At 43.6% G+C, this 12899-nt stretch overlaps 1 long non-coding RNA gene across 1 annotated transcript; it reads right to left on the bottom strand.

Moving 5' to 3' along the window:
• Positions 1 to 527: 527 nt before the first annotated feature.
• On the bottom strand, positions 528 to 4656 carry LOC146862462 (uncharacterized). Its single transcript, XR_014978453.1, has 3 exons — positions 4611 to 4656; positions 3600 to 3652; positions 528 to 571 (listed from the first exon to the last, which is right to left on the bottom strand). It is a non-coding gene; the product is annotated as an uncharacterized LOC146862462 (long non-coding RNA).
• Between the last annotated feature and the right edge of the window lie 8243 nt (positions 4657 to 12899).

The raw sequence follows: 12899 nt of genomic DNA, 5'->3' as shown, positions 1-12899 counted from the left end.
CTGCTGATCCTGTTCCCAGTTGCAGGAATGATGATTGTAATTTTTCTGCTACGCAATGGATGTCCCAGTCACCAAGTAGATGGAAAAAACGCTCCTGGAGTGCCGATACAGTGATCGCATTGGTACTCCATCTGGGCACACCTCGCCTTCGTGCACTGAGCGAGTCTTGGTCCCTGTCATTTAGACAAGTCTTGATCGACTGTGTTCTGCCTGTCCTCTGATGCCTGTTTTGCGAACAAGAATGTGTGTTGGATCTCTGTCTCACACTTCCATTGGTTGCGCCACCAGACGTTGATGCTTTACTGTACCCGATAACAGCCCATGATCCGCTGTGTCCTCGGCGTATACCAATGTTGAAGTCTGCATTCTTAGAGCATCCACAGGATGATTCAGCTCCTGTCCGAACAGATACCAGCTCTTCAACAAGTACTCAGGCCTTGGATGTCACACAGGCTTCCCCAGCATCGGCTGTGGATAGTGTAGAAGAACATCTGTGCTTGATTTACCTGATCTGAGAGGTGTTGCAGGGATCGTCGTCTGCGATAGCAAGTAACAGCAATGTTGCATCTCCCTGCCAGGACACATAAACATTCGGCTCATCATGTGCTGGGGAAATTTGGCCTTTTTCAAAACAACAAAATGTGGATTTTTAAACAATATACTTTTTCTGCTGAAATGCCTGGCTTTCAGACACTCAAAGTTGTTCGAACTATATATACGAACATAAATTAGGTAGTAGTGTTCCTCAAAGAGGAAAAAACAGCACACCAAACAAATACTAATCGTAAATAAACTGAATACAGTCAAGGCGTAATGGTATAAAAGGATCAACAATTTCAAAGGGGTGCTCAAAGCTAATACTGGTGTCTACTGCCTAAAGACATCGTCCGTATGTACAAGACATACACATATAACTTTTTTAAAGAATAAGACTTAAATGGCACACCCAAAATAATGCGGAGGTTAAGTTCCCCGCTAGTGTAAATTTCCAGCTATATTCAAGCCACATGTAATTCTAAATGAAGACAATAAGAGAATCAGTCCCATTAGTTGGTCATCTTGTTTGGTAACAAATCCAAGACCCCTTGGTAATTCAGTTGCTTTTCATCTTTATTTTTCAAATTCCAATACACGGACCAGCCGACACGTGTTTCGTCTTACAAAGACTTTTTCAAGGCACAAATCAAAATTAAGTTGTATTGAGGATATTATTGTTGTATCGTCGAAATTCCAAAGCACAATGCGGGTGCACGCTTATCAAGGTTGATGCACGCTACCATTTGAAGAACGTTACTGAACGGTCTCTGTGTATTGCATTGAAGCGAACTTCATTCCATTACGACTGATGGCATGACATACAATATGCTATAGGTACTTTGGAAATTTTGGACATTGTGCTTTGGAATTTCGACGATACAAACCTGGCTGATGGGTGCCACAGACGACATCTGAATACTCCTCCACCATTGAGAAACAGTGGCCCTGATCCTCCTCGACCTCTCCACGGCGTTCCACCTCATCTCCCACAACATCCTCATTAACAGACTCCACAACATAGCCATACAGCAAGATGCCCTCAAGTAGATCGCCTCCTTACTTACTGCACGCACTCAGAGCATCCGACTGCCATCCTTCACCTCTGCACCCAAAGACATCATATGTGTATGCGGCATACCACAAGGATTATCCCTCAGCCCCACCCTGTTCAACATCTACATGACCCCTCTAGCAGACGTAGTCAGATCCCACTGACTTAACATATTCTACTACGTAGATGACACTCAACTGATCTTCTTGCTTACCCACGACCCCTCCAACGCCAAACCCAACTTCCACGACGCCATGACCCATGTAGCCAAATGGATGAGAGACAACTGCCTCCTACTCAACTCGGACAAAACTGAAGTGCTTATATTCAGGAAGAACACTTCCGTACTGGACCACAGCTGGTGGCCTGCAGAACTCAGACCTACACCAACATCAACCGACCATGCATGCAACCTCGGCATCATCCTCGTCGGCCAACTAACCATGAAACAAGTCAACACAGTTGCCTCCTCCTGCTTCCACACACTTTGCATGCTGCACAGAATCTTCAGATGAATCACACCTGAAAGACCATCATTCAGGCCCTCGTCACCTGCTGCCTCGACTATGGCAACCCCCCCTATGCCGGCATTTCCACCCAGCTCCTCAAAAGACTCCAGACCATACATAACGCTGCAGCCAGACTCATCACAGACCTCTCCAAACGAACCCATTTCGTCCCCCACCTGAGAGACTTCCACTTGCGCCCAATCGAGAAGTGATGCCAGTTCAAGATCCTCACACAAGCCTACAAAGTCCTCCACGACCTAAGACCTGCCTACATCAACCATCGACTCAACTTCCACCAACTCTCTAGACACCTGCGTTCCTCTCGCTCACCCTCTCAAACATCCCGCATGAGTCACTCCTTCTCCTATATCGCTGTCAAGACCTGGAACGACCTTCCCCTCAGCTTTGTACAGCCCCCTCACCAGCAGATGTCAGAAAGATGCTCAAGACCTGGCTCTTCGATGGAGACACAGCACCCAGATACCCCTTGGGTGACAGTGTTGCACTTACAAATGCTGTTTGAATTATTGATGGATTGATGGAGCCTCGCATTGTTTCAGAGAACATCGTGCTGCTCGAATAAGAGAATAATTCCGCCACGCACTGATGGGTGGAATTTGGCAGGAACTCGGTGCTACAAGAGTAACGCAGAGTTACAAATTCCACCAATTCTGCAAGCAGAATTTTAATTCCGCCTAGGCCTTATTTCACTTTTTGACTTCATGGACGGGTTGGGCATCCTGTGCCAACACTACATCCTCCTGAGACAGGGCTTGATGTGGGCTCCGAGAGAGAAGTGACCAAATAAAGTTCTTGTTTTTCCTCTGCTGAAATCAGTAATCTCTTGGAAATACCCAATATTCATATTTGTTGATTAAAGAAAGAAAGATAATAGAGAAGAAGGTTTTAAACCTATAGACATTGTTTTTTATAAAATCAGAAGGGTTCTCCCTCGCAGTCATACCCGGAAGAGGGTAAGTTTACTTATGGGTGAAAAGACAGTGCTGAAATCAATTAAGACACTGTGCAGATTACACCTCTAAAACTGATGCGGTCACTGTGGTCATTCAGTAAAAGTGGAGGCAAGGATCAACCTCCTAAAAAAGAACCAGGCAGCATTGAATCGACATTAGGAAATATGGATTATTTTAAGCAATGTATGGTAGAAGGTATGATGAGATAGGAAAGGAGGATAGAAACGCTAGTTAACATGAAGGGGAGTGATACTGAGAGCCTTAGGAATACCCTCGGAAATACTGACTGATAGGCTACAGGGTGAAATGGAGATTCTGAAGCTCTTGGCAGATTTGGGGTCTGAGAAGAACAGCAGGGACACAGTGATCCTAGGGAAAAAGAGACACAATCATATGAGCAGCAATTCCCCAACTTAATGCCATAAATGGGGCACTTTCTGTCCTTCTCTTCCCTTCGCAGGGCTGACTCCAAACATTTTAGTGAGGAAAAGGGCTGCGGAAAGAGGCCTAGCGGTTTGTGGTACTCACCTGGTTTTGAAAGTCAGGTCTCCTCCGATGCCATTGCTCCTCACCGGCGCCACCTACCAAAAGAAAGGACACAGTATCAGCCGGCTGGAGGAGTCAAAGCCCTACCTCCCGCGATGACACAGAAAAAAAACTCTATTTTGCAGGGACAGCAGGAGGAGCTGGGACCATTAAAAGCGATGACAGACTGTGAAGGCAGGGCCATTTTCTACTCGGAAGACGCTGACAGCAACAAGAAGACCAGAGGAGAGGAAACTGACACCATAATCTCAAGGAGGACCTAGAGGATCGGCACGTGTCAGGCGAGCAAGGAGACGTGAAGGAGAAGGCCGGAGAGGACCTGGAGGACTGGAATGAGGACTTTTTTTACCCAGAGTTTATATAGCACAAACTTGACCTAAAGGTATCAAGTATCAGAGAGCTTTACATGAGCACCAGTTGCATTACACAAGGACAGATTCATTTTTGTCAGGCAATAAGTGATTTGTCGAGAATCACAGGATGTTGAGCGTCATTGCCGTGACTCGGCCCCGGTTCCCCAGATTTGGGATCGACCGCCCTAGCCTTTAGGCCACATCCTCTCTCCTGCCTTGCCACCACAACTCAGGAGAGTTGAGGCACTCGGGTGAGTGACTTGTGCAAAGTCTCCTGGGGAGGTAATCACTGTATACCTTATTTTGTGCACTTACCATTATACCCTACCACTGGATTCTTATGGTGTAATGGTAGCACATTATACTTGTCTTTCTCTACCTGACTAAAGCACCAGCATTATAAAAGGGAGGGGGCTGAAATACTATGGTAACGTTGACTAGAGAATATATAGCAACAAGGTGAGAGTGACAACCGCACCTTCCTCGGTTGGGATTTGTACAATACATTCTAAAGACTAACCCTGAACCTCTTTCTTTCTCTCTCTCTTATGGGAATACGCTTGGCCTCAGTTCTCTCACTGGTGACGGGTTCCCTCCCCTAGTGATAGAAAACAAGACTTGAAATATCACACATACTTACCTGTATCTTTTCTGGTTCTTCGAAGAACGCAGTCGGCAACCATTCTGAGACCATGAGAAAAGAAAAATGAGAAGATCAAACCAGAGCCACAACATTCCTTAGTGTGTGTCATCATTTAGACATCAGGATATGGAACAATTGATAGCCTGACCTTAAAGCTGACGTAACAAGATCCTTATTCAGCCTTCATGTGTCACATGTAAACCAATAAACGTCACCATTTAGAAAACAGAAAAGCCTCCGGAGCCACAATTCCACCCTTCCCTCCACAAAGTTGTGTCAAAAGTGGGATATGAGGAAATGGAGGCTTTTGTCGCCAAATTAGCTGAAGGGCAACTCAAACTGGAGAAGGACTTGGAAAGATTTATGGGCAACGCTACTGAGGAAAGGGAAACCTTTCAGAAAGCCATCCAAAATCAATGAGAACATCTCAACAAGGTCTCCCAGACCCAAGACATTGCCCTTAACAAATCAGCGGACGCCCTAGGACAACAAAGAGGACACACCTCAATGTCTTCCATTTTAAAAATATGCGGCTGGAGATGATCTCGATTTATTTCCCCAACAATTATAAAAAGACTAGTTTAAGCGGCAGGGTGGCCGGAGGAACGATGGGGGCAATATCTTGGACCCCTGCTGACCGGGGATCTACAAACAGTCTGTCAAACCATCAATCGATGCAGTACCACTCCATACAGGGATATAAAGAAACACATACTAGTATAGAGGACGAGACGTATTGGATAAATTTGAAACAGTACAGAGAAGGTCCCCAGGAAACCCTTTGGGCATTGTACTTCGGGGTGAAGGATAGGTGGCTGAAGCAGGAATATGTGATTAAACAAAGAGGACTAGCTTAAGTTGACCAAAGTACTCAAATTAGTTCTGTCACGGGCACCTTGTTGGTGTATTCATGAAGCCCTCACCCACCAACCTAGTTGGTGGCATGCTTCATCATCGGGCCCACCCAGTGACACCTAGTATGTCCCGGGTGTGCTACGACGCCTGAAGGACGCAGGGGGCAGTAACTCGCCACCCTCACGCGTCCTGTAGCCTTACTTTTAACCGCTGGTGACGGCCCAGTTATCAAAATGTAATTTACCCTCGGGTACTGGGACCACCACCAAGCCGTTTTAAATCACAACTCACACAACCTCACTGCACTCTCAGCAATACACCAGCTCCGCTGTAATCAGGCGACGTAGCACACCCGGGACATACTAGGTGTCACTGGGTGGGCCCGATGATGAAGCATGCCACCAACTAGGTTGGTGGGTGAGGGCTTCATGAATACACCAACAAGGTGCCCGTGACAGAACTAATTTGAGTACTGTAACACTTTGGTCAACTTAAGCTAGTCCTCTTTGTTTAATCACATATAAACCCTCGGGGACTCGGACTAGCTAACTAGTCCTCTCTCTCCCTCTTGTTACACGCATATGAAGCAGGAATATGCCACTAAAGAAAAGATCTAAGAACATATTTATTTAGAACAATTCTTTTCTTCTATAAATCCCTGCAGATGTGGGTCAGATAACACACCCAGTTGACACTAGATACTGCAGTGGAAATTGCTAGTGGCTATAACCAACCCCAAGAGACCCAGAGAGGATGGGAAGAAGACTACTCAGGGGGAAGACACAGTGGCCCCGAGAAAACCAATAGACATGGGACCCCAAGGAAGACTGATACAGTAACCCTTCCTATGGGAGCTGGAGGGTGAACCAATTTGCCACACTGTTTCAATTGTAGGAGATTAGGACACATAGCCTGGTACTGCCCCCGGAAGGTGGAGCTGATGGATATAGGGCTAGCCAAACCCTCATTCTATGCGAATCTGGGTTCCCCATCTCCCTATCATTGGGTGGTAGGGGTAAATGGACAGCCAGTTGACACAGGATGCAAGCAGAGTTTGATGAGGCCCCATCTCCTACCAGGGCAACCCCTAGAACAGACAGCGGTAGTAAACAACCAATGTGTCCATGGGGACAAAACGACCTACCCGATATTAGAAATATCCTTCCTACACCAGGATGGGAACTCCTGCCTCTGAGAGTTGGGATAGTTCTGACCTTTCCTGAAACATTTAATGCTGGCACTGACCATCCTGATCTGGAGAATCTGATGAAAGAACTCCAGGGGAACCATGACTCCTGGTGGGAAGACCTCCCATACAGAGATGCACAGGATGAGGAATGGGTCCCTTCTAAACCACGGAAAAGCAAGAGACAAAGGAGGGAGGACAAACATAGAGGATCAGAAGTCTTATCCCTTCATAGGGAGGAGGGCATACGAAAATCTGACAGAAACTTTAGAGCAGCACATAAAGAAGATTCCATACCCGCGAAGCTTGGGCACAGGCCAGGGACGTAGAAGACCCACAAGCGAAAGTTCCCCAATTCTTCAAAAACAATGGGCTGTTTTACAGAAAGGGACGGAGGAACCAACCAGTGCAGTTGCTTGCCCCTGAACCTTTTTAAGAAAAGGTTTTGTATCTAGCCCATAGTTATCTCTTGGGAGGTCACTTTGGGAGGGAAAAAACTGAGAAGGTTTTCCTTGAGAAATTGTTTTGGCCAGGCATCTACAGACAAGCATAGCATTGTTGCTGTGATTTTCCTGTGTGTCAAAAGCCCAGCAGGTACCTGCCTCCAAAAGCCCCTTTAATACCTTTCCTATCATAGAGGAACCCTTACCCCCAAGTAGGAATGTATATCATAGGTCCTTTACTTCCATCCCCAGTGGATATAGGTATGTCTTAGTCATGGTGGATTATGCCACCTGCTATACTCGAGCCATTACCACTTCAACATCCCAACACTACCCAAATAACCAAAGCCATGATTGAAATATTCTCACATGTGAGTTTCCCCAAAGAAATATTGATGGATCAAGGCACCCACTTTATGCCTAGACTCATGAAGCAGGTGAGTGGGAAATTGGGGATTAAACAAATAAAAACAGCTGCTTCCCATCTTCAAATGGATGGTCTCATTGAATGCTACAACTCTACCCTTAAGACAACCTTGAAAAAACGTCTAGGCTTAGAAGCCCAGAAATGGGATCAGATGTTAAACCAGATTGGTCGCACACTGCTACACCTACCAGGCGTGTTCCCCCAATGAAAATGGTCCCTGAAGGTCAGCGTCGGCGGATACACCTATGCTCGAGTGTGAATGCAAGTATGCGTGGCGTGTGCCATCCCTGGACACGTGTTTCGAGGTAGTTGCCTCTCGTCAGCAGGGAGTAGGAAAATGTGTGGGGTTGCTGTGTAAGCTGCTAAAATCGTATCAGGTCTAGTACCTCTCGTAGCGCGCAGGTGCGTAACCATGAGTCAGGGATGGCACACGCCACGCATACTTGCATTCACACTCGAGCATAGGTGTATCCGCCGACGCTGACCTTCAGGGACCATTTTCATTGGGGGAACACGCCTGGTAGGTTTAGCAGTGTGCGACCAATCTGGTTTAATGGGATCAGATGTTACCCCTTGCCCAATTTGCCATCAGGTGAAAGGAACAAGCCAGTACTGGCTTCTCGCCGTTTGAGTTACTGTTTTGACGTAAGCCACATACCTTTTTAGATATGGCCCAAGACTCTCCTTGAGTATGTCACTGAATTGAAACCCATGTTGAAATAAAACAACAAAGGCAGACGAACCAATATGACCAATAAACAACCCCCAGGTTCTTCCTTAGGGAGATCATATATTACTTTTGCTTCCCTCTTCACAAAAAAAGCTGTTAAGCCAACGGCAGGACCCTTTTAAAGTAATTGAAACAAAAGCCAGTAAAAATGAATCCCAGATATATCACATAAATCTGTTAAAAAACTGGGGAGGTCGACTACCTGCTCTTTCCGCCTTTGTATGAAAAGTCAATGACCAAGATCTCCAATGTATAGATCCTGAACTCAATACTTTTAAACGACAGAACCTGGTGACCTAGTTGAAACCTCTATTAAACATGTTCTCCACCATTCCTGGCCAAACCCGAATGTTACAGCACTCTGTAGTGACAGACCCAGGAAAATGGGTACACCTTAAGCCATACCACATACCCGAAGCCCAACAAGAAATAATTGAAGAGGAGGTACACAAAATGCTCACTTTAGGAGTCATAGAGCCCTCTAAAAGTGAGTGGAATTCTCCAATTGCATTGGTGCCAAACCCTGATGATTCCATCAGATTTTGTATTGACTTCAGAGAGATTAACAAGATAGCCAAGTTTGATACATACTCCTTGCCACACATCGATGAAGTGATAGAAAGACTAGGACAAGTCCAATAAATCAGTACCCTGGACATGTGTAAAGGGTACTGGCTGAAAATGCCCTCAACCCTAGAGACAAATACAAAACAGCATTTTCCACTCCAGGGGGTTTATATAAATTCACTGGCCTACTGTTTGGATTGCAATGAGCCCCAGACACCTTACAGCGTATGATGAACACTATTCTGCGACCCTATAACACAGAAGCTGCGGCTTACGTCGCTCATATAGTTATACACAGACCCACATTGGAGAAACATATAGGACATCTAAAAGCTGTATTACAGGCCTAAGACCACAAAGGGCTCAGAGTGAACCCAGGGAAAAGTCTTCTACCGCTAAACAAGTCATTGTACTTAGGATACCTCTTAGGAAAGGAAATAATCCAACCCCAAAAAGACAAAGCAGCAGCTATTTTACAAGTGCCCTTTCCGCAAAGCATAAAAGACCTCAGAGTTTTCCTGTGGTTAGTAGGCTATTGCGGGTGGTTCATTACCCTGTTTTCCCAGATAGCCACTTCCCTAACAGATTTGCTAAAAACCAATAGGAAAACTGATCAAAAACTAAAACAACCTTCCCAAGAAGTACTGGATTTCTTTAAACAGCTACAGACCACCCTTACCACCAGTCCCGTTTTGAATATACTGGATCATTTCAGGCGCTTTGTGTTACAAACAGACGCCTTGGGGTGGGTTTAGGGGCAGTCCTGTCCCAAAAGAATGAGATGGGAGAAGAAAGACCTACACTGTATATCAGGCAAAAACTTATTTCCAAAAGAAAGAAATTACGCCTCCATCGAAAAAGAGGGATTGGCTATAAGTGGGCCTCAAATATTATTTGGAAGGTAGAGAATTTGATCTTTATACCAATCATGCCCATTTGCAATGTATGTCTGAAAACAACGTAAACAACGCTCGAGATTTAAGGTCGTTTTTAACCCTTCAACCATTCAGATTTATAACCTATCACCAAAAAGGGAGTGAACAGACCAATGCCAATTTTCTATCTTGTTATCCACAACAAACTCCGCTGAAGTTCAGGCGTTGTAGCACAGCTGGGTTGCACTCGGCAGCCCAGCTGGGAACCCTATGATGAAGCATGCCAACAACTAGGTTGGTGGGTGAGGGTTCATTTTAAAAATACAAATGGTTTCCTAACATTCCTGTGAATTACACTGGGTCATTCTTTTACTTTGCATCCCTTACTGGGTTCTTCTACGTTGTTGTATATCAAGTATTGTGTCTGTTGTTCAATTGCTGTGCATTATACCCACCACTGCTCTTGCTTATTGCTTCCCACAGTTTGATCACTTGAGCAAAGAGCACTATCTTTGGGATAAAGCTAAATTGCATGAGTTTAATACAATTATTTATGAAAGTCGACCAGCTCTCTTGAGCAGATTATTTTAATTTATGTGGTTTCATTTGTGTTATTACTGCTTTTGATATATTTGAAATTGTAAATGTATGGCTCTCCCAGTACCACGGTTTGTGTTTCCATTTATATGACCCTGGTTCGAAAGGTTTAGAGCTTCCCTGGTTATTTATAACCGCAAAGTTCTTAGGACATCTCTCAAACATGAGCCTTGCATAAATAAAACCAAATCAGCCAAATTGAATGGGACATCTTGAATTTCTGATCTTGGCTTACTGCATAATTCTGTTACATCAATGTAATCATTATCAACATCAGTCACCTCGTTGTCACTTTTTACCTATTGGCATTGGTAATGAGAAGCCAGATTTATTATTTCACATCTTTTGATTGATACTTTTTGATCTGCTCATATCAATTGCTCATATTTAGACAGTCTGATGTTTATTAGATGCTGTGTTCTTGTGCAGGTTAAAAGTGTCTCCACTGAAGAGTCACTAACACGTTAAATGTGTGACCCATAATGATTGCTTCAGTTTTACCAATGGCAATGGTTGTCATCGCTATGAATTTCATACATCCAGGAAATGCAGCGCCAAATAGGTCAAGGGTTCAAGAAAAAAAAGCAATAGGTCTCTTTGCATTGCCAAGTTGTTGTACAAGAACAGAAAGTGTGAATCCTACTTTTTTATGACAAAATAAATATGACGCTTTTTAAAAATCGGGCATTCCCAGAGTGGGTGTTTTTCATAAAGTATGTCTTCTCTTCTGGAAGGCTTTCATGCGTTCATCATTCCAAGGTATTGGATCCATGACATCACTATGGATCAATCTCTGTAATGGTTTTACAATCAATGAAAAGGTGGGAATCCACTGATGACAGTAGCCAGCTATTCCTGGAAACACCCTCATCTTCCACACTCCTTTCTGAATTTCAAATTCCAGATAAGTAACTTCTGTCTGACAATACTGTAATTTGGTTGGTGAAGCTTTATACCCATTATCAGTCAAATGATTCAGTAATGCAATGATGTCCAACTTACAGCCATCTTTTGGTTTTGCAGAAGTCATCAAATCCTCAAAGTATTGCCCCAAAACTGATTCACAAGGTACTTGAGCATTCCAAACCATTTTAAGCACATGAGATAAGATAGAAGGACTCTCGGTATACCTTTTTGGGATTCTTCTCCAATCGAGCATATTATCTTTGAATCTGAAAGCAAAAAGATACTGGCTAAATTTGTGTAGTGGAATGGATAAAAATGCAGAACAAAAATTAGTCACTGTGAACCACTCTACATCTACTGGAATCTGAAATGATATAATTGCTGGATTTGATACCACTGGAGAACATGGGACTACTATCTCATTAATTTCTCATTGAATATTTAACTATTCTCCATTTCCTATAAGGCTTTTTCAAACCCATTATAGGTGATTGGGATTCCCAAACATTCCTTTAAAATACCTTGCTGCATTATCTTTTGACTCACAGGTACAATCCCTTCCTCAGCTACACAAGAACATTTTTATTGGAGAATATGTAGAAACAAAGCATCATCTGGCTTTATACTAAGCTGCACTGACTTTGCACTTTTATTAAGCCCAACATCTTTTCCAGTAAAATCCCAAACCTCCCTTTTTGCTGTGTGCCTTAAATCTAGAGGTACGTTTTCATCTGTGAGAAACTTTAATATACAATTTCTCAGTATCTTGAATTCAAATCAGGAACTTTTGTTTGAACTTAGACAACATCTGCTGTACAATAAATTACACATTTCAATATAAAGAATAGGTCACGACCCAACAAATTTACTGGACTTGTGTCACTAATTATAAATGTATGTTAATTTATGACTGAACCTACTTTCAGTGGAGCATTTGCTGACAACATTTCACCACTTGTTTATTGAAAATGCTTACAGCTTGTACTTCTTTTCCCAAGAGGTGTAGATTTGAAACTTCCACTGGACCAACTGAGGATTTTGTAACACCAATATCAACTAAAATTATACTAAACATCCATTAACTTCTCATTCTACAAATGTGCCATTCTGGTCTACCTCTAAGACTGCACCAAGAATGCAATCCACCTCCCTTCTCAGTCACTGCCCAACTCGGTCCTGAGGAACCCAGAGTAGCCCCAAATAGAATCACAAATTACTGATTGTTTCAATTGAGATTAAACTGCATTTTGTTGAAATTGCAAATTCTATTGAAAATCTGTTGTTCTATTCTGTACATGAGGTGGAAGAGGCTAAGCCATTGGCATAGTTCTGTAGAACTGCCCTGCATTCTACATTGAAGCCAGTGGGGTTGGTATCATAGACTTACTAATCACATTTGTGCCATGGAAATCATATTCTGTTGCATAGGGTTCATTTGAGGCACAGTTTGTGTCCCATTTGTGTAAATCTTCAATTTCCCTTCCAGTTACCTCCATTACCACAAATGTGAGAAGCTGCATATCTTACATTACCATTGTTAGCATTGTTATTAAAATCTCTGCCTCTATCTGGAAAACCACCTCCACCTCTTACGGGAACCTGAAACTACGCACCAGATTCTTGTACTTTTTCCACAAATGCAACCTGCTGTCCATCCAATCATGCACAGTCTTACTATCCTAACATCTCAACATTTTCTG

The sequence above is a fragment of the Triturus cristatus genome, chromosome 2_2 (genome assembly GCF_964204655.1).
Source record: "Triturus cristatus chromosome 2_2, aTriCri1.1, whole genome shotgun sequence".
Lineage (NCBI taxonomy): Eukaryota > Metazoa > Chordata > Amphibia > Caudata > Salamandridae > Triturus > Triturus cristatus.
Note: the sequence above shows the minus strand (reverse complement) of the source record. Positions and strands in the feature narration are given on the sequence as shown.